We start from the raw sequence: 22,118 nt of genomic DNA on the forward strand, positions 1-22,118 counted from the left end.
GGCTGGAATTCTACTTTAACTGCTTTCCCGCCGCCCTATAGCAGATATACTACTACAGGGTGGTAGGGGTGCGCAAAATCACGTATATATACATGATTTTGCATTTACGGGTAGGGGAGGGGGTAGGTTTTTTTTCTCAATATTGTCGGTGGATTTTTTATAGCGCAAAAAATAAACACCGCACAGGCGATCAAATACCACTGAAAGAAAGCTCAATTCCTGGGAAAAAAAGAGGTAAATTGCATTTGGGTGCAGCATTGCATGACAGCGCAATTGTCAGTTAAAGTAACACAGCACCGTAACTCAAAAAAATGGCCTGGTCAGGAAGGGAAGTAAATCCTCAGGAGGGCAAGTGGTTAATGCCCATTTTGTCCAATCTCTTCTTGAAGTATCCCTAAATATGTTTGTTGTTATTCTGAACAATGCAAGCTGCCTATAGGGTTCTGTGCATGTAATCCTGTGCCAACTAAACTAGGAAGGTAGAACTTTAATATGTATTTTTAGATATGCTTTGTGAATAAGAACACATAACAAACACATACCTCCTAACTGTCCCTGATTTTGAAGGGACTGTCCTTGATTTGGAACAAAGTCCCTCTGTCCCGCTTTCCTTCTCATTTGTCCCTCATTTTGCTCTGATCTATGTAGTTGTATATAAAATGCAAGATTTATCTTTCAAAATGTGTTTCACAGTGATAAAACATTCATCCAGTTTCTAAATGGTTGCATTTGCAAACTTCAAAAGCCAGCACAAAAGAATAGTAGTTGTAAAAAAAAAAGCACTTGTGGGTTTGACTAATCTTTTTTTTGTATAAGTTTCCTTTAAGGGGGCATGGCTACATACATTTGCTAATAGGTGTCCCTCATTCCCATCTCAAAGAGTTGGGAGGTATAACAAACATAAAGTCAGGGTTTCTCAAATGTGGCTTTAAAGGTGAAAATATACTTTAACTCCTTCCGGCCCAGCATATTGTAATATGACGTCCTCCAGGATTGTGCCCTATGCTCGCCCTACGGGCCACGCTCCAGTGCGATTTGTGAATAGCTGTGTCCAATGACATATCACTACACCGCCCCCCTGCAAGTGTCATGTGATCGCTGTGACAAATCACAGTCAATGTTTTTTTTCATTTCTTCATTTTCCACCAAAATTATGAAAAAATATGATAACTTCAAAAAACTCAACACGTCTCTTACTAAATGCCTCAGACTGTCTTCTTTCTGAAACACGTTCATTTGGGGGGTATTTGTACTGTCCTGGCGTTTTTGGGTTTTAAGAAATGAGATCGGTCATCAATACATCAGGATTTATCATTTTTTAGATATGTATCATAGTTTGTGGACTACCAACTAAATAATAAACACTAATTTGGGTTATTTTACCAAAGACATGAAGCAGAATAAATTTTGGCCTTAATCTGTGTAGAAGGATTATTTATTTGCAAAATGTTATAACAGAAAAGAAGAAAAACTAATTTTTTTCGTTTATAGCGCAAACAATAAAAAACCCAGTGGTGATTAAAAACCACCAAAAGAAATCTCTATTTGTGAAAAATGACCATGCAATTCTCATGCAAAGTACGACTGCGCTGAAAGGTGAAAATTGGCCTGGGCTGGAAGGGGTGCCGGTAGGCAAGTGGTTAAAATGATAACAAAGGCACTTTTTTTTTTTATAACAAACATGTCTATACTTACCTGCTCTGTGGAGTGGTTTTGAACAGAGCAGCCCCTATCCTCCTCTTCTTGGGTCTCGCCAATGGCTCAGCTGCTGTCTCAGCCAATGAGGAGGAAAAGCCCTGAGAGAGCCGCTGCCCTTCGTGCACATCACTGGATCTAGATGGGGCTTAGATAAGTTTTGGGGGTACTGGGTAAAATATTTTTTGTGTTATTGCCATGTTAGTATAAGGTGTGGTGCTACTCATCTACTCTGTAGGTGGTGTACTGCCCCATCGGACTGATCACATTCTTTGAGTAGATAATATTTAACCAATGTGGTCCATGCTCAGTTTTCACATAGAATCTTTAAGGATAGTGGCCATTTTTTTTCCAGTTTACTTGTGCAATTGTGGCTTTAGAGGATTACCACCCTTTGTTGCTGTGGATAGGAAAGTCAAGAGTTAGGATTGTGAATTGATGCAGCCAGCTGGTATTTGGTTCAGCAACAATTCTCCTGATGACTTACATCTAAAATTACCCAAAATAGTATGCACTAGCTGCTAGTTTGTTTTTTCTTAATGCACTACTTCTATAAGCTCTCTTTTAATAAGATGCTGGAGATAAAAAATGCAAAATGTTTACTATTGTTATTTATTTTATGCAATGTTTTTTGGCCATCAAAAGAAGCACTTTTTTCTTTTTTCTTAATGCTACACTTCTCTAAGGTCTCTGCTGGAGATAAAAAATACAACATGTTTACAGTAACTATTATTCTATGTTTTTTGGCATCAAAATAAACACTTTTTCTTATGCTATACTTCTGTAAACTAAACTTACATCTTTTAAAAGAGACTTTAGTTAATAAAGTCTCTTTTTAAAGATGCAGGGGAAAAACAAAAAAAATACAAAATGTTTACTACAGGTTTAAAGCTGTAAAACTTGATATTTTGATTGCACCCTATTGCCATTAAACTATTGCTGTTATATTTAAATTGACATAATAAAGTTATGTTATAATTGCAGTTTTTTATATTTTGGACTCTTTATTCTAAAGAAAAATGTAATTTCATAAGCTTTAAGGGGGCGTGGTTGGGGTCGGGGTGGGGGACGGGTCGGGGGTGGGGTTGGAGGCAGACCTGGGCAAGGTTCGGTGGGGCAACTGGTGGAGAGTAAGGTTTGTGCCTGGCTAGTAGGTCTGGACTTGAAATTTTAAGCCCTGCACTAGCAGGTACACACTAGCTCAGTACCTCTTAATTTGGCATAAAGGGAGAACAAAACTATAAACAGCAATGGGAGACACATAGAGGGCCCTGCTTTTTGAAACTATTATTTGATCAAAACATACAGTGCTTCTGAATATTTCAAAGCAAATATTTTAAGCACAAAGTTTACCATATTTCTTCTTTAGCAAACACATACTAAAATCATGATCATACCTTTCAAAATGTCAATCCTTAATATAATATATAATGCTACTCACAGCTACAAAGATTATATTAAAACTTACAGGTCATCACAAAGGTTATGAGCATAATTCAGGCAATGAAGACTCCATGTCGCTTCTTCTACAATTTAATGGCTGCTAATGTACCACAACTGTTATGTGTAATTATTTAGTGTCCATTCATCATCCACATTGTTCCCAATTATAGTTCATTATCCTATTAGTGTTCCCCGCTTAGCAACCTGCACGTGTACTGTATTAGCGGTTTTTTTCTGATATTCTCTTTTTTCATTTAGTGTTACATTAGAGGATTTATTATTCTTAAAAAGATGTGTTATTTTTATTATATATAGTGATTTCTTAAATGTAACCCTCGTCTATTCATATGAAACTGATTATCAAATAGATTTTATGAACGAACACCATAGTGTATGTATAATTATATTATTACATGTACATTATTGGTCATCATACTATTACATATAATTGGTATAATTAAAGAGAACTGTCCCCATTGAATTTACATAATATGAGACTATTTGGTTTCAGCTTTAAAGGTATACTTCAATCAAAATTAGAAATTAACCACTTGAGCTCCAGAGGATTTACCCCCCTTAATGACCAGGCCTCTTTTTGCTACTCGGCGCTGCACTAATTCAACTGATAATTGCGCAGTCATGCAATGCTGCACCCAAACGAAATTTATGTCCTTTTTTAAACACAAATAGAGCTTTCTTTCGGTGTAATTTGATCACCTGTGCGCTTTTTATTTTTCACGCTATAAACAAAAAAAGGCCAAAAATTTTGAAGAAAAACAATATTTTTTACTTTCAGCTATAAAAAATATATAGTAAACTCAAAGTTGGTTATAAATTTAGGCCAAAATGTATTCTGCTCCATGTTTTTGGTAAAAAAAAATCCCAATAAGTGTATATTGATTGCTTTGTGTGGAAGTTATAGCGTCTACAAACTATTGTATAAATACTGCAATTTACGCCATTTTTCTGCTATACAGCGCTGCGCTAGTTTAACGGACAATTGCGCGGTCATGCAATACGGTACATAATTGAAATTTACATCCTTTTTTCCCCCACAAATTGAGCATTCTTTAGGTGGTATTTGATTGCCTGTGCGGTTTTTATTTTTTGCGCTATAAAAAAAAAAGTCTCACAATTTTGAGGAAAAAAAAAAAATATTTTGGACTTTTTGCTATAAAACATGTCCAGTAAAAAAAAATACAAAAATCAAATTTAGTCATAAATTTCTGCTAAAATGCATTCTGCGACATGTCTTTGCTAAAAATACGTGTAAATTAATTGGTTTACGTGAAAGTTATATCGTTTACAAATGGCGGGAAAGATACTGGGATTTTCAGGTTTTTTTTTTATACTAATAATGGCGGCGATCAGCGAATTATGGCGGCGATCAGGGACTTATGGCAGCGACCAGCGACTTATGGCGGGACTGCGGCGGACATTCTGACATTGGGGGGTACTGACTTGGGGTCACTGACATGCCCAAAAACACTAATACAGTGATCAGTGCAAAAAAAAAAAACACTGACACTGTACTAATGGCAATGGGGAGGAAGGGGTTAACTTTATTTTGCAAGGAAGGGTTATAGGAGTGAGGGGAGTGTTTTACTAGGGGGCGGGGGTGTGTACTGGATGGGACAAGGCTGATCGAGAAAGAGAAACTGTTATTTCTCGATCAGCTCATCCTCGAGCTGACAGGGAAGTGACAGACAGCACAGCTACTGCAGCTGTGCTGTCTGTCACTGTTTGCCGCCGATCGCCGGGAAACAGCCGCTAAGGACCGGCTGTGACCCGGCGACTCACATCTGCGACGGTAATCGGCGGGACAGATAGGGCGGCGCCTCGCCGCGCGCGCGCCCCCTATTTGTTTACAAAACACGCGTTTTAAAACGTGGTTTTGCCTGCGAGTGCCGCCCTGCCGTCGTATATCTACAGTGGCTGGGCGGCAAGTGGTTAAAGCTACACTCAAGGCAGATAAAAAAAAACACCATTTACTTGTGTGTGTTCAATAACAATAATTAAATGCATTTAGAATACAACTAGTATAAATATCTGAAATGTATGTCCACTAGCTTTCTGTGGTCCTCTACACAACAATAGTAGGAGAGGAAGGGTCTAACTCTGTGCTAATCAAGGCTATACTGCTTTGCATAGTACTGTCTGTCTAAGACAGGCTATAGATTAAGCGATTTTCTTTCCTGCAACCATGGGTTGCAGGAAAGAAAATCACTTGAATGTGCTGATGGGGGAATCCCTCTCGTGGAGCTATTATGTTCTCCCGGCTGGGGGAGGAGCACAAGAAGCCATCCCTGCTGGGCAGTAATTGCTTTCTAAAAATCCAATGTGCTGATTGTACCCAAGTCAATTGATGGATTAAATTGGGTACAGTCATTCTGCCCATAGATGGATCAAATCTTGGCCAGTATCTGCTGAAGGATGACCTAAATATGTGCTGCTGCTCCAGTTAATAGCCTGGAAACAAAGCCTTTACTATCCTGTATTTGAACAAATTCTAACTCTCCCTTTTAGGAGAGTTCACATTTTTGTCAGGTTTTGATTTCTCTTTTTAATCACATTTGGGAGAATTTACAATTGATGCTGATACAAAAAATTTGGGGTGCAGTTGACAAAAAATAGTGCAGGGTGTGGCTAGGAAAGGAAGGCACAAACAGCAATGAAAAATTTTCAAAAATTCTAACCCTTCTCCTGTTTTTAATCTATGTCCCCATTGGAGAGATCTCCTGTTACTTCTAGCAGAAAGCAAGGGAAAATCTCCCCAATAGTAAAAACAAATAAGTTATGATATATATAATAAAAATTATATATATATATATATATTTATATAAAAAATAAAAATCTAACGGGCTGTAACTCTTCCCTGCTCTATCCAAAATGGAATAAAAAAAGTATAGCTGCTTTTAAAACATTATTTTGCTTTTTTAGTAGACAAGAGTCTGTCCTTTAAGACAACATTTTTTTCAGAAAAGATCAGTTTGCAGTCATAAAATGACATTTAAGATGGTAGCCTCTGCCAGGGGAGAAGGTCTTTCACCTGTAACATTGACTGGGGAGTTCAGCTGATTAAATAAATGAAACTGATTCAGATGGATGCTCTTTTGCTAGTAGGTCATGGTCTAGGCTACAGATGACTGCAGTATTATCTGCTGTTGTCAGCAACAACATAGACATCTTGTTCAGTATGACCCTAGAGTATATATCAATTATATGCATGTTGTTTCCCTATTATGGCTAGATCATCGCCCTTGACAAGGTGAATAATGCAATACTGTCCTGTACAGTCCCCAGTATTGCTTTCTGGATTAAACGGAAGGTATAGTTGAATTTTCAGTAAGCAAATATAATAGGATATTATTGCAATGTTTTTGCAATATATATATATATATATATACACTGTGTGTGTATACTGTCATGGCCAAAAATATTGGCACCCCTGCATTTCTGTCAGATAATGCACCACTTCGCCCTGAAAATTGTTGCAATTACAAATGTTTAGACATTCTCGTGTTTATTTCTTTTGTTTGTATGGGTATGACACAAAAGATGGAGAAACAAAAAGCCAAATCTAACACATTTCATGCAAAATCCCAAAAATGGATTGGTCACATTGCTTCTGTCAGCTTGCCTTCCATCCACAGTGCATCCTGGTGCCATCTCTTCCTCGGGTAGGTGACACACATGCACTTGGCCATCCACATAATGTAAAATAAAAGGTGATTCACCAGACCAGGCCACCTTCTTGCATTGCTCTGCGGTCCAGTGCTGATGATAATGTGCCCATTGTAAGTGATATTGGCTGTGAACACGAGTCAGCATGGGCACCCTGACAAGTCTGCGACTACACAGCCCCATATACAACTTTGAACTACAGTAGCTCTTCAATTTAATCTACAAGGGGAATAGGTGCAACCTAATAACAATCCGATGATGGTACTAAAGCCATGGATTAAATGCAACGGACATCATGTGTAAATTAAAAATTATATGACAATTCCATAAATTAAGATGATGCAAAACCCTAAAGATACAGCTGGTAGATGTGGATAATACATGTATATTGCGGACATACTACAGGAGATGACCACAGACCGCAGACATACTACAGGAGATAACCAGAGACTGCGGACACAGTACAGGAGATGATCAGAGACTGCGGACACAGTACAGGAGATGACCAGAGACTGCGGACACAGTACAAGAGATGACCAGAGACTGCGGACACAGTACAAGAGATGACCAGAGACTGCGGACACAGTACAAGAGATGACCAGAGACTGCGGACACAGTACAAGAGATGACCAGAGACTGCGGACACAGTACAGGGGATGACCAGAGACTGCGTACACACTACAGGGGATGACCAGAGACTGCGAACATAGTACAGGAGATGACCAGAGACTGCGGACACAGGACAGGGGATGACCAGAGACTGCGGACACAGTACAGGAGATGACCAGAGACTGCGGACACAGTACAGGAGATGACCAGAGACTGCAGACACAGTACAGGAGATGACCAGAGACTGCGGACATAGTACAGGAGATGACCAGAGACTGCGGACATAGTAGAGGAGATGACCAGAAACCGCGAACATAGTACAGGAGATGACCAGAGACTGCGGACTTAGTACAGTGGATGACCAGAGACTGCGGACTGTGGGGGGGGGGGGAGCGGGTGCCTTAATTTGACAGGTATCCGCTCCCACTTCCTCCCTCCCCATCTTCTGGGACATGACAGGTCCCAGAAGACTACTGGATCCTTCACAAAGCGCAATGCTTCTCACGCATGCGCAGTGGGCACCCTGCTGTGAAGCTGGAAGCTGTAACAGCCGGGTGCCGACCTTAAAGATGCCGGAGCTGGGAGAGAAGACTGTAAGGGAAACAGGGACAGGTAAGGTTCTGCAGCATAGAAGAGCTGAGTGGCCGGCCCGATATTGTGACATGGCGGCGGCAGGACTATCGTGCCGGCCGCTCCATATTAGCTCCATAAACGCACATACATTTTACCCCATTTTTTTGGGGGGGAAAGTGCGTCTTATGGAGCAAAAAATACAGTAATAAGCACTTTTTCAAAGCACTGTTGTCTGACTGGACTCACATTCATTATAAGGACTTTTTTAATTTATTATATATGTTAATTATATATGTTATTATATTCATGAGTTAGCCCAACACTGTTGATTTATTTACCTAATTCTACTAGTGAATCTGGGTTTGCATTGTTTTACAGTAATGCATTTTCTTATGACTAATATTCACTGCAGCAAGCTTTATTTACAAAAGTCTTTTTCTAAAACTTGTATGCTAAAAAAATATTCCAACATGCTTATATTCTTGTGACAAATCCAAAGCAAAACCTTGACACTGGAGACCAAAGTCAGGGCTGATTTGTTTTGGTTTAATGGTTGATGATTTATCTGGAAACACATCTATGCTTTTATCACCACAGCGAAAAGACAATCAATCATTGATTGTCTTTTCAGCAACATTTATTACATCATTTTTCAGCAAAGTAGAATGGAATGAGCAAAGTGTTTTAAAATCCTATACACACCTAAAAATTTTCATTTTTTTTCACTTGTTTGGAAATGTGGATATTTGTTCTTGGAAATGAACAGAAAAAGAGTTATTCCCATTGTAATAATGCAGGAACTATGTCCCACCAATCCCCTCTACAACAAGAATGAATACCTTCATAGATATACAGTAGAATTACAGCGGCAAGAATGAAGATCTATGGCACCAAACCTGGAAGATCAAGGTCTTCAGAGAAGAAATAAACCAAAATATAAAAGCACTCATTCACCTATCGCTATTATTGTGTCTGTAATTTGTATTCAAAGGTGATGGAGCCACATTTTCCGCAAACACTAGAAAATATTCCCTATTCAAAAGTAAATCTGTTGTAAAAGAAATATGTTGGATGCCATTGCCCTGTGAAGAGGCCTATTGGCAAATAGATTTGTAATTCTGTTCAGACATTCATGTAAACAAAAAACACACTTGCCAGATAGCATAGCTAGGTTGTTGACCACACTTTTGTCTACTGCAGATGACCATCACCTATCCACCTTCAGCCTGCTAGCATCACAAAAATGGTGGGGAGATATAATACCATATAAGGATTCTCTTGAGAAATGGTAAAAAAACATAGGCATCTAAAAACACTTAAAATAATTAAAATTTACCCCACGCTTCAGAGAGTGTTACAATATATTTGCTACCACCATAACATACAAAAATGATAAATACAAGCAAGAGTAAAATTAGACAGTATATACACTCTTATTTAGCACAATATAATATACTAACAAACCCCAATGAAACCAAAATAAAATATCAATATCCATGAAAAAATGTTCATCAATTTTTCATCACAGATATAAGTCCATAAAGTCACTGGTGAATAATCAATGTTCTTCAGATACACCATAGTGATTGTGCAGATCATATCCTCCACCTCTGTGTGAGAAATATTCACCACTCCCGAAAAGACACTACGCTAAACAGAAGTTATTGTCTCTCATTTTACTGATTGGCCAATAATGCTTTAAAGATGTTCCATTTCACAGTCACTATTCCTTTAAAACAACCGGCATCAGTTATCCAAATTCTAATGTAAAACTAGAACTAGGCCCACATAGTGTAATCCCATTTAAAATTATTTTATTTTAAAAAGGCACTAAGGGTCAATTCACACCAGTGCGTTGACCTGCATTTTAGCACAGCTGTAAAATGCAGATCAGTGGAAGGACTTCTGAAAAACAATAATTTCCAATGTGTCCTTTTCACACCATAATGCTGCATTGACCTGCATTGTGTTAAAATGCAACATGTATGAATTTTAGTGCAACACAATGGATGTAAGCTGATGCAAGCGCATGTAAGTGGATGTCAAAGCAATGCACAGGATATCCTGTGAAAATACAGTAAGCGTTAACGCACGCTAAAATGCATGTCAATGGATGTCAAAATGGATGTCAACGGATGTCAAAATGAATGTAAACGGTTGTCAGCACCTGTCTAAAATGGATAGAAATGTACATCCATTTCCCATACATTTTAGCGCATGTCAGTGTGAATTGGCCCTAAAATGCATTCACAAACGGGTTTTCTTTAACCCTTTTGCTGCCAGGCCCTGCATTGCTTTGTTATTTTTTCCTTTACAACTTTCAGAGTTTGTAAAAGACCCCCCAAACCATATATTTTCTGAAACCACTTGACCAGTAGAATAAAAATAAGGTGCTAATGATTTTTTAGCCCCTGTGATAATATTTGCGCAATTGTTTATCAAAACAATATTTTTGTTAAAAATATACTAAAATCATTATTAGAAGATAAAAACACAGTACATTTTACAAAATGCCTGATAAATTCCAACTAAATATAAAGGCTTAACTTATATTGAGTTAATAAATAACAAATATTTGTAAATTTTAAATTGGGCCTTTTTGTGATACAGTGAAAATCGAATGTATGCAAATCTGTAAATAACCAAATTTCTCTAAAAAGCTGGCGGTGTTCATTTTTCCCTTACAGCTTTCATAGTTTGGAAAAGACCCCCCATACCAGACATATATTTTGTGAAAGCACATGACCAGTAGAATAAAAAGGTGTTACTGATTTTTAGTGCCCCAAAATATTTGCGCAAATATTTATCAAAACAATATTTTCCCTAAAAGTACACTAGAATCATTATTAATAGATACAAACACAGCAAAATTTACAAAATTCCTACTAAATTTATACTATGTATAAATGCTTAACCTGTATTGCGTTAATAAAAAGCAAATATTTGTAAATTTTAAATTGCGCCTTATTGCAAAATGGTGAAAATCTAACGTACGCAAAACTGTAAATTAACAAATTTCTCTAAAAATCTAAAGGTTTTCATTTTCATATTTGTTCAAATATTTATCAAAACAATAATTTTACTAAAGATACACTAAAATCATCATTAGCAGATAAAACCCCAGCAAATTTTACAAAATTCCTGCTAAATGCCTAATAAATATAAAAATCTTTTTATATTTATATATATATACTGAAAACAGTCCCTTTTTCTGCAACCTGAGCTGCACTGTAATGAAATAGGAGTCTGTATAGAGACTCCTATTCATTCACAAACTGACACATCATAAACTCTGTTTACTATGTGTCAGCGATGAATGAACAGATTGATCGCTACTGATAGTATAGTTCTTCATGATATACCATTAAATATTTCATTATACCCATATATATTCTCTATTATGGCAGTGGTCGTGATGTGACACCTGTGGTCCTTGAACGTCAAAATGATGGCCTCACTTCTGGAGGGGATTCATCTCCTGACTTTAGTGAAACACTTTCTTTTGATTATCTGTGGTGGTTATGTAAGTTATTTACCTCATATGGTTTGGTTTAGTACTAAATAATTATAAAAATGTTTGCTAACAATTGACCATTAATAATTATTATTACAGAGTGGTATCATATCCCTGAGAAAGAATCTATTAACCCATTTAAAATGCATTGGATCCCAGGCTGAATATATCTGCAGTCAGACTTTGAGGTTGCAAGATGAAAATCAGCTTTGGGGGATACCACCAGATACATATTGTAACAACTACAATTTTGTAAAGTGAATGAGTAGTCAAAATTGCTATGCTATATATTTGGTAATTTGTAATGACCATTTTGTATGTGCTGATAAAACAAAAGACATTTTTAATGACTTGTATAAATAAAATGTTGATTCTTGTTTTAAAAATGTTTTTTTTTTTTATAATTTAAGGTTGCCTTAAAAATCCCATCACATGTAAGAAAGAATGCTATACTTTTTGGATAAATAGGGGTTGGTTTATTTAAGGCAAACTGGCTGCTCAATTTGCAAACAAATTTTCGCTTTACAAGGAAATTTTCCCTTAGCTTAGTGAATGAGGTGAAGCTCTGCTGATTTCCATCATCCACTCATATGCATGCAAAACTGCTGCTTTCACTGCATTCACTAAGCTAAAGAAAATTTCCTAGCAAAGCGACAATGCAATTGCAAAGTAAATAGCTTACTTGCCTTTAGTAAATAAACCACATAGACTTAATACATTGCTTTAAGATGATCTAACTGAGGTTATAGGGACCTTCTGACATCTCTCCAAGCATTCATTAATCCTGTAATTTCACATATTACTTCATTCTACTGGTGTCATCTTCTCTCATATCATTAATATCATTCTCTCCGTAAGCTACAGCATGCTTTTTTCATTTAATTTATTTAGCATTAGCATCAATTCGCAGTTTCTTTTCTCCTCGCCTCCTGGTGCGTCTTTAATTTTTTTTCCTTATTTAATTCATTTTTTTTTTACAGCATTTACATTAATTCACAGACTGTTTACCCTTTGTAGCAGATATTTGTAATTTATTCACGGCACATTCATAACGTGTTAAGTACACATAAGTTGTTTAAATGAATATATAAATAGTGCTGCGCTACTCACTAAACCTAACCATAAAGCAAGAAGTAAACACCTGCCGGAGCCCCTAATTAAGCTGATATACTGTAAGTGCATACCTAGAGAATAACCAAACATACAGGTGAAACTCAAAAAATTAGAATATCGTGCAAAAGTTAATTTATTTCAGTAATGCAACTTAAAAGGTGAAACTAATATATGAGATAGACTCATTACATACAAAGCAAGATAGTTCAAGCCGTGATTTGTCATAATTGTGACTGTAAGTGAATGAAAATATCCGAACAGACTGGATGCCCTGCTAGGTAACACCAAATATGAACAAATCAATAAGTGAAACTTCAACATATGTGCAAATAGACAATCTGAGTGACTGAGTGAACAAAGCACACAAAATAAAAATAAAATGTTGAGTAACACCCAGCTTCTCAACCCAGTGACAGTCTGTGAATAAATGTCTGTAAATGTAGTAAAAATCAAGATCGATAAAGAAAAAAAATCTTCAAATCAGCATGTATTCCACACATGACTTGAACAGTGATCACCCTTAAAAATCCTCCACCAGCCAGCATGCATGCTCACCTCCCATTTTGACCGATAGGGAATATAGATCAAATGCGCTTTACTATCAACCCAAAATCATCTGTAAGCGTACTTTACTCGCTCCTTCTATATTCCTTATCAGAAATCCATGTTAAAAAAAAATCATCAAAGAACATCTCATAGTGTAATACGTCCATGTTTAATGTATAAAAACCAGGTATAGAATACTCAAGTTTTAAAATTAGGCCAGCATACCCATACACACTTCCTTCCTTGGAAGGAAGTGTGGTGACATAATTTCTGGTCGGATTGCGGCTGCCATCTTGGTACACCTGTTCCTATGTATTTGATTACCAATGCTTGTATGGGTTTGCTGGCCTGGCAATAATCTGTCCCTAACCTCAGGTAATCGCTCCCTATGCGATTACTTCTGAACAATGGCAGGCAATTGTCTTGTACAGGGTTCCTAGATACAGCTGTCCACATCCACCCCGGCACAGTTTTAGCAACATGCTTGCTACACCATAGCCAATTTGGCCAATATCTTTCTTAAGGGTCTTTTCACACTGATCAGTTTTTCTTCATTTTTTGTGTTAGAAAAATGCATGGCCATGAAGTCCTATGGAACTCTTCATACCAGTCACTTTTAGGTCAGTTGCATTTTTAAAAGTCTTGCATGCTTCAAGTTTGGTGCAGTAAAAAAAATGCACAAAAACACACCTCCCCATTTAAATGAATGGAAAATATGGCAAAATTGCATCAAATATACATCTGCGGTTGTGTTTTTTATGTGTTTTTTTTTTGCATCATGTCCTTTTTTTCACAGGTGCAAAACACACTGGAAGTGTGGCAACAAAGCAGCAAAAATGCATATGCTTTTTACAATGTTTTTGCAACAGAGCAGTGTAGTAAAAGTGCCCCAATTGTATTTCATTGTATACTATTAACTTTTCTGCCCAGTAGCACTCCATCTGGCACTCTAAACTTTTCTCCTTTGCTTTCATTCTTGTTCCTTTTCTCTTTCTACTACTTTCAAACTTCAGTAGGCCATTCTGCCTCACCATGCCCCAGCTGTGACTTTAAACCGTGTTCCTTCCCTTCAATTTCCATTCTGCCATTTTTCTTAATGACTCTCACTTGTCACACTACTCTCCACCATTGGTGTATTTTGGTTTTGTGCTGCCCTAGTCAAGACTAAAATCAGAGCCCCCCATCTAAATTTATCCCACCCCTTCCTGCTTAAGACCCATCCCTTCATCTGTAAACTTCACCCCTTCCTCTTTAGATCCCACCTCTTCCTGTTGTAGCTCCACCTCAGGAAGTGGTCAGAGACCACGGAAAGGACACAGGAAAAGGTCAGAGACTGCAGACAAAGTAAAGAAGATGGTCAGAGACTGCAGATATAGTTCAGGAGATGGTCAGAGATTGTAGACATACTACAGGAGAAGGTCGGAGACTATGGATATACTACAGGAGAAGATCAGAGGCTGTGGACAGGATATGGTCAGAGACTGCGGACAGGATACAGGAGACAGTCAGAGACTGCGGACAGATGCACTTCTGAGCCCACCCTCCACCCAAGCACTACTAAACCTGCCCCCCCCGCCTGGGTCTACCTACCCCACCCCTGCCTGAGCACTGCCGAGATTGCCCAAGCACTGCCGAGATGCCACTTGTCCCTTCTGCTTGGGGCGGCACAGTCCCTCTGGAAAATGCCGCCCAAGGAAAATGCCTCACAGCAGATCCATACCTTTTCTTTATTGCCCCTCCAGTCACTCCCTACTTTCCTCCTTCTCTCTCATCCTAGTCCTCTTCTTTTTTTTTTTTGTACCATATCTTTCAGTTTCTGTTGATTATATACTAATATATTGAGGAAAACTGGGGAGAATTTACTAAAACTTGAGCATACAGAATCTGGAGCAGATATGCATAGTCATCAATCCGCTTCTAACCTCAGTTTGTTCAGTTATGCTTTGAAAATGAGGTCTAAAACTGTTCAGATTAAGTCTGCTCCAGTATTAGTAAATCATTGTGTTCACCCTCAATATGTTCTTTCACCCTAACATATGATCTGCTATTCTGTCTAACCCCAGCCACTTGTTACGCTCTGCTCCTTTCACTCAATTGACTCTATTTTCCAGTGTGTTCTTTTTAAACCATGTGTCATTTATTACGACCAAACACGACATACACAAAAGCTGGGCTCAGAATTTTGGCCTGATACTCTCTTGAGACTTTTCATGCATAGACCTTATACTTGGGGTTTCCTGGAGGTGCCCTGCTTTGTTGGGAGCAGCCTAACTAGAGCTATTGTGTTCCATAAAAACTTGATTGATTTCTACAGCTAACAAACTCATAAGAATTTATCAGCTTCCAGTATCCAGCACATTTCTGATATATATGTTACTTTGAAATTGTTCTCACTCTCCCCAGGTCTTTTGGCCTAAGGGATGGAAAAGAGAAGCAGGGATGTCTCCTCCTGGGAGGTATTCCTAGAGATTCCTAAAGTGTGTTTGACATGGAGGAAACAAGTTATGACTGCCCCCCCACAAAACAGATGTAGTAATGACTGGTTGAGTGGGAAGTATACACAGAAACCTTTTGATGTTGTCCTGCCTTGAAAGATAAAGATTGAGATACCACTTGAACCTCTAATTGCCGAAGAGCCATAGCTCTGTAAAGCTGACCATACACTGATCAAAATTTGTCCAGTTTAGCAGGGACCAGACAAATTTTGACCAGTGTGTGGTCACCCCTACTAGACAGAAGCCAACCGTTTGATCACGTTCTGTGGAATGGACATGATGGAAAAATGTTCTCGATCAGCAGCTTCAGCCAATCTGCTGCAGCTGCTGATCAGTGTATTCTGACAGCTATGGGTCCTGTTTTTAGAGAGCAATGTCCCAGTGGGGAGGATTCCTTTATCTGCCTCACTTGTGTTGATAGATGAATCTGTTCTTCATCTTACTGGCTGAATTAAAAAAATTAACCGTCTTTGACCTGCATTGTCTGTGTTACAAAGAAGCAGAGAGAGACTTTGCTGCAGATAAGAGATTAGAGTCTGATGTTTGAGAGCATCCATGTTTTGGGCATATCCTGATTTGCACCTCACTCTTCTTTCTATATTTCTATATGCAATAAACCAGTCTTGTTTTGATTTCTTTAACCTCCCTGGCGGTATTCCCAAGTGTAGCTCGAGGTAAAGTTTCAGTACCAAAAGCGGTAACCCCGAGCTACACTCGAGCTTACCATGCAGCTTTGCATAGGGAGTCCCTGCAGCGCTTACCTTGTCCTTCGCTCCCGCGATGCGTCCCCTGCAGCGTCCCCGGCCATCTCCTCTGGCCGATGCCGGCATCCGGCTTCCGTGTTCCAGTCCCTGTGACGTTGGGTCATACGGGCGCCGGAGCCGGCGGCAAATTTGAAATTTTGAAAAAATTTTATTTTTTAAAAATTTTTTATTATATAGTAAAACATTGCTGTTTCAAAACATTTCACATACATTTTGTCCCCAGTGCTTTGTCCTGTGCCCTGCCTGCATTTTGACTGTTCTTTATGCCTGGAAACTTAGAAAAGTCCATGGAGTCCAAAAAACGTCCCTTTATGTCAAAAGTGGTTTTAGACCAGCTAGAGAACAGCGATAGTAAATCAGAACCACTTGCAGAATTGAGTGATAATGATTTGTGGGGAAATTCGTCATCAGACACTGAAAACAATTCTGCGACTTTGCTCAGCGATGTGCTAACTTGGCGCTATATTTCAAATTTCAGTGTTTTTGGTTTGATTATATTATTTAATTACATTTATTCTTATTATATTATTATTTTTTATGATAATTTATTAAATTATAATTTATGATTTTGTGTTTCAAGTTTTATCATATCCGGAATGTTTACTAGACTCTTGTTCGGACAGATTTCAGTGAGTTATTCCTAAATTTCAGGCCTACAATAAAAAAAAAAAAAAAACATATTTCCATGCAAAAAAATGGTACCGCTTTCAGCACCAAAAATCTGAAGTAATCATACAGTTAGGGAGGTTAAAGTGACCGGCACCTGGGACCTTATTGCCATGTAAGAGTGTTTAAGACATGTGTAATGTAGCTATTGGTCAAAAGTCAACAATAACTGAATATCAGTACCAAGAGCCCTACACACTAAGATTACCATTCTCTCTGTTTCCTGGAGGCAGTCCCCATTGTAAGGGGTCTGTCCTTAAGAAACGGGTGCCCTTAGAACCCAGAAACAATTTAGTGTGCAGGCTCCAAATCATGAAACACTGGATTCAGTGATCCATGTTGCCATGAACACTATATGCTATATGGTAATTGTCCAGGGGCGGACTGACCATTTGGAAACTCGGGCACTGCCCGAGGGCCCGGGTTCAGTAGGGGGCCCCATGAGATGCCCCTGGTACCTTTTTCATAGGCTTTTTTGAGTTTGGGCAAGGACACAGGGGCCCCATGATCCCCTATTGCCCGGGGGCCCCATGAGTTGTCAGTCCGCCCCTGTAATTGTCTGCAAGCAATATCCATCTGTGATATCGCCCATGCCATGTATGAATGCTAATTCACCCTGCACTGCTATATGGTAATTGTCTGCGAGCAATATCCATCTGTAATATCACCCATGCCATGTATGAATGCTAATTCACCCTGCACTGCTATGTGTAATCTATACTGCTTTTAAAATCCACCTCTAACTGAAGCTGATTCATAACTATCAATGTTCTTATTGGTCATTCTTACTGCTTCAAAAATCTTTAACTCTGGTCCATATTACTGTGGTGTTTACTTTATTGTCTAACCCAAATTTATGAGCTGATCCTAATATTTACAACTCTGCCCTCCTGCTCTCTTGTCTCTTGTAGTCCTCCTTTGGTGTGAGAAGTTTGCCCTGCTAGCCATGTGTCTCTGCTAAGCATTCCTAATTGATTAATTGGCAATCCCCCCACCCAACTCAGTATAAATTTAGACCTTCCTTAGGGGAGGCACAGCCAGGGGTAGCATTGGTAACTATCATTGTGGATAAAGTATTAATCGTGGATTAAGTGTTACACTTTGGCTCTGCACTTCAGCGAATGCACAAAGCGAGAAACAACAGCAGACAACTTCAAATACTAATCAGACTACAGGTGACTTGTTTCCCCATCCAGCTTCTTCAGCTCACCACTCTGTAACATGCACTCCCTACTCCTCTTTCTCTCAGTTGTGTCCTCTCTCTTCAAACTCTCTCTCCTTTACCGCTCTTCTCCACCCCACAGCTTATATAAAGTTGTGTTCAAAATAATAGCAGTCAGACATCACTAACCTGATCAATCACTGTTTTTGGTAGAAATTATATTTCTACATGGCAAATAATTTACTAGCAGGTGTAGTAGACTAATAGAAATCCAACAGACCCAACAGTCATGACATGCATACTGCTGATTCTGTGTAATTGAATCATTAATTGAAAGGGGCATGTTCAAAATAATAGCAGTGTGGAGTTCTATTAGTGAGGTCATTCATTCTTTGAAAAACAGGTGGCAATTATTGTCCTTATTTAAGGAAGGAAGGCAGCAAATGTTGTACATGCTGGTTACAGTGCATTTCTCTCTGAAATTCTGAGGAAAATGGGTCATTCCAGACATTGTTCAGAAGAACACCGTACCTTGATTAAAAAGTTGATTGGAGAGGGGAAAACATATAAAGAAGTGCAGAAAATGATAGGCTGCTCAGCTAAAATGATCTCAAATGCTTTAAAATGACAACCAAAACCTGAAAGACGTGGAAGAAAGCGAAAAACTACCATTCGAATGGATAGAAGAATAGCCAAAATGGTAAGGACTCAGCCAATCAGCTCCAGGAAGATCAAAGAAGGTCTAAAGTTACCTGTGAGTACTGTTACAATTAGAAGATGCCTATGTGAAGCCAAGCTACCTGCAAGAAGCCTCCACAAAGTCCCACTGTTGAAAAAAAGACATGTGCTGAAGAGGTTACAATTTGCCAAAGAGCACATTGACTGGCCTAAAGAGAAATGGCGCAACATTTTGTGGACTGATGAAGTAAAATTGTTCTTTTTGGGTCTAGTGGCCGGAGACAGTTTGTCAGACGACCCCCAAACACTGAATTCAAGCCACAGTACACTGTGAAGACAGTGAAGCATGGTTGCGCAAGCATCATGATATGGGGATGTTTCTCATACTACGGTGTTGGGCCTATTTATCGCATACCAGGGATCATGGATCAGTTTAAATACATCGGAATACTTGAAGAGGTCATTCTGCCTTATGCTGAAGAGGAAATGCCCTTGAAATGGGTGTTCCAACAAGACAACGACCCCAAACACACCAGTAAACATGCAACATCTTGGTTCTAGAACAACAAGATTGACGTTATGGAGTGGCCAGCCCAAACCCCGGATCTTAATTCAATAGAAAACTTGTGGGGTGACATCAAAAATGCAGTTTCTGAGGCAAAACCAAGAAATAGAGAAGAACTGTGGAATGTAGTCCAATCATCCTGGGCTGGAATACCTGTTCCAGCCCAGGATACAACTTATACAACTAAATATTAATTAGGTGATTCAAAGGAAAGCAAAGTCTTCAAACATTTTTCAGTTTATATAGTGAATGTTTGAGTTTGTAAAGAAGAATACAAACACTGCTATTTTTTTGAACAGTCTAATATTCACTTTTCTTAAATTTTTTTAGAGGAACACAAATTTGATATATTTTTCTTCATGTTTTGATTTGGAATAGAAGGTGTAGTGAGGAGGAGGAGCCCGAACATGGCGGCTGTGGGGAGCGCGCGGCACTAGCTTCTCGCTAGGTCCCGCTTCCCGACCCACCCAGTGACCCGCACTAGGAGCTGACTCACCGGAGTCTGGAGGGCTGGGAGTTGGTCTCGGAGAGCCGGAGAAGGAAGCGGGTCTGAGGCTGTGGTGACACACCGCTTCCCCCGGCATTACATGAGCAGGAGATCCGTGCGGCTGAGAGGAGAGGTGACGCTGCGGGAGCACGTGCCCAGCCGCGGAGGATCTCTGGGGGAATGAGGAAACCGGCCGGCTTTCTGATGTGACAGGGAGCCGTCAGCTCACTGTTGCCTGTACCCCCCGGCCAGCTGTCCGATCCTGGGTCAGGGAGACCCAGGAATACTAGGAGACCCATCCTGCTCCCCTAGGACGAATCCTAAGGAGAAAAGAAAAAGAAGGAAACAAAGCATTGGAAACCCATAGGAATCCCCCCCCCAGGACTGAGCAGCAGCGAAGACCCTCCACACTATCCTGGAGCCACGATCCTGAGAAGGGAAGGGTGAGTGAGATCTGCTGGGGACTTACTGTGTTGTGGTCGCCTGAGTGATATAGGAGACCAAGGAAAGAAAGAGGGGATGGGAGGATTCCCAGGGGTTAGAAGAAAAGAAGAGAGGAGGCCCAGGTGTCCTAGGAGAGTAAAATATATAGGAAAAGTAGCAAGCCTGTCTGTCCATAAATCTTAAAGGAGTGGTATAACCCCATCTTGAGAACATAGAAGAAAATTTACAGAAGATATGAAGAATAAAGGTCCCAAGGGAACAGGGCTCAAAGGGTCTCAAACAGGAACAATAAAGAAATTTACATCACATGGAAATATTACGCCAGAAAGGGCCCAAGGTGCAAGCGCAAAAGGGGAAATGGACATTAGTTCAGGAAATAGTCCTAGATTATCATTGGGCATGAATAGCAGTTGTAGCCAACAAATAGTGGTTGGCTTGGGAAAAAAAGAAACTGATGGTGAACTACAAGTACCAAATAAGAAGGAGATGATAGAAATGTTTCAAAATCTGGAAAAAACGATAAAACATGAAATGACAGCTATTCGAAATGATTTAGGGCATCTGCTATCAAGAATGGAAGAAACAGAGGAGAAAGTTAAAATTCAGGCCCAAAACATAGATAATCTAAGGAAAAAAATAAAACAATTGGAAAACACTCAGAAAAAATTGACCTATAGGATGGAAGCTCAAGAAAATAAAGAAAGAAGGTGTAACCTTAGAGTACGAGGAATCCCAGAGACTGCAAAAGGGGAAACACTATATGATCTAGTAAAAAAAATTCAAAACTTTATAAGAGACAGACCTGAAACAGATGGGATCAAGCTAGATGGAGTGTTCAGAATAGCAAAGTTCAAACAGGCTACTGAGAAGGATAGACCGAGAGACATAATTGTCCAGTTCCAGAAATTTGGGGTCAAAGATGAGATTTGGAAGAAGACCAAGGGAAGATCATTAATTAAATATGGAGATTTGACTATCCAAATATTTGCGGACTTAACAGCAGTGACCCTATGGAGAAGGAGATCCCTGAGACCCCTTTTGGATCAAATGAAAAAACAGAATGTGCAGTTTAGATGGGGTTCCTCAGCATCTCTGGTTGGCTGGAAAAACGGGGTCACAGCTTATTTGAGATTACCGGAGGATTTAAGTGATTTTTGTGATAGACTGGATTTGCAAAGAATGGAGATAGCTGGGTGGGAAGAAGAAGAAGAAGATAAAGGAGATACAGATGACACAAGAAAAGAGGACTGGCAGCGGGTCGGGGGGAGGGGGGGGAGGCCTCGGGGTTGAGGAGGGAAAGGAGGGAGAATTAAGTAGAAAATATGTTGGTTTTTTTTTTTTTTTTTTTTTCCTCTCCCTTTTTAGCCCCTGGTCTCTCCCCTCCGAAAGTAGAGACCCTCTTGGAAGCTACGGTTAAGGGAGGGAAGTATAGATTCTTGCTGAGTCAAGATGATAGAGAGAGGGGATCTGGGGGGGTCGGAGGAGAGGTGAGCCATTCATGGGCGGAGCTTACGCCCTAAGTTTTAAATCAATGGTGGAAATAGATCCACAGATGATTTGTAGGCAGGTTATAGGCCTAAAAATGGGTAGGGGAAAAAGAGGAGGGGGTGAGAGGAGAAGGGGGAGGGGGTGGGAGAGGGGGGTTGGGGGGGAGCGGGAGGAGGGGAGGTTGGGTTAATA

The 22,118-nt window shown here is 39.4% G+C and overlaps 1 protein-coding gene across 1 annotated transcript in view; it reads right to left on the reverse strand.

The window, feature by feature from the left end:
* The window catches only part of SYT6 (synaptotagmin 6), a 602,681-nt gene that overhangs the window by 39,150 nt on the left and 541,413 nt on the right, over positions 1 to 22,118 (reverse strand). The window lies entirely within an intron of this gene.

The sequence above is a fragment of the Staurois parvus genome, unplaced genomic scaffold, assembly GCF_062004578.1.
Source record: "Staurois parvus isolate SC_StPar_1 unplaced genomic scaffold, SC_StPar_1.0 ptg000258l, whole genome shotgun sequence".
Classification (NCBI taxonomy): Eukaryota; Metazoa; Chordata; class Amphibia; order Anura; family Ranidae; genus Staurois; species Staurois parvus.